Source organism: Corapipo altera, unplaced genomic scaffold (genome assembly GCF_003945725.1).
Source record: "Corapipo altera isolate COAL_440 unplaced genomic scaffold, ASM394572v1 60330, whole genome shotgun sequence".
Classification (NCBI taxonomy): domain Eukaryota; kingdom Metazoa; phylum Chordata; class Aves; order Passeriformes; family Pipridae; genus Corapipo; species Corapipo altera.
In genome coordinates this window covers 1-459 of record NW_020887748.1, presented here as the reverse complement: position 1 = coordinate 459, position 459 = coordinate 1, and the positions used below count along the sequence as shown (strand labels likewise).

Genomic DNA, 459 nt, shown 5'->3' with positions numbered 1-459 from the left:
GGGGGGGGGGGGGGTGACAGGGGGGATAAATTAAGCCGCCGATCCACTAAACAAATACCTGTAAGTGGCTTTTTTTCCCCCCTCTCCCTCTCTCGCCCGTTGCAGAGAAAGGAGGAGGAGGGGGGGGAGCAGGGGAGGCGGCGGGGGGCGAGGAAGGAGCAGGCACAGAGGGAGGGCGGGAGGGAGTGTGCGTGTGTGTGTCTATGTGTGTGTGTGCGTGTGCGCGGTGGTCTCCTCTGCCGGCGCGCTGCTCGCCGCCCGTCTCCCGGCGCCCGCCCTCGCACACAGCGCCGGGAGTGCGTGTGCGTGTGGCGGTGCGGGGGAGGGGAGGGGAGGGCGGGGGCGGGAGGCGATCGCCGCCGAGGTGAGGGAGCGCGGCGGGAGGACGCAGGGATGCGGACACCCGCTGCCGCCGCCGCCGCCGAGCGGCGCGCACGGGCCGCGGCGCAGCGCGGGGGG

General features: G+C 73.2%; 1 long non-coding RNA gene across 1 annotated transcript in view; it reads right to left on the bottom strand.

Annotated features, from left to right (window-relative positions):
- The window catches only part of LOC113941739, a 3,294-nt gene extending 3,196 nt beyond the window's left edge, over window positions 1-98 (bottom strand). The window contains exon 1 of the long non-coding RNA XR_003525748.1: window positions 59-98. This is a non-coding gene — a long non-coding RNA (uncharacterized LOC113941739). The remainder of the gene's footprint in view (window positions 1-58) is intronic.
- Between the last annotated feature and the right edge of the window lie 361 nt (window positions 99-459).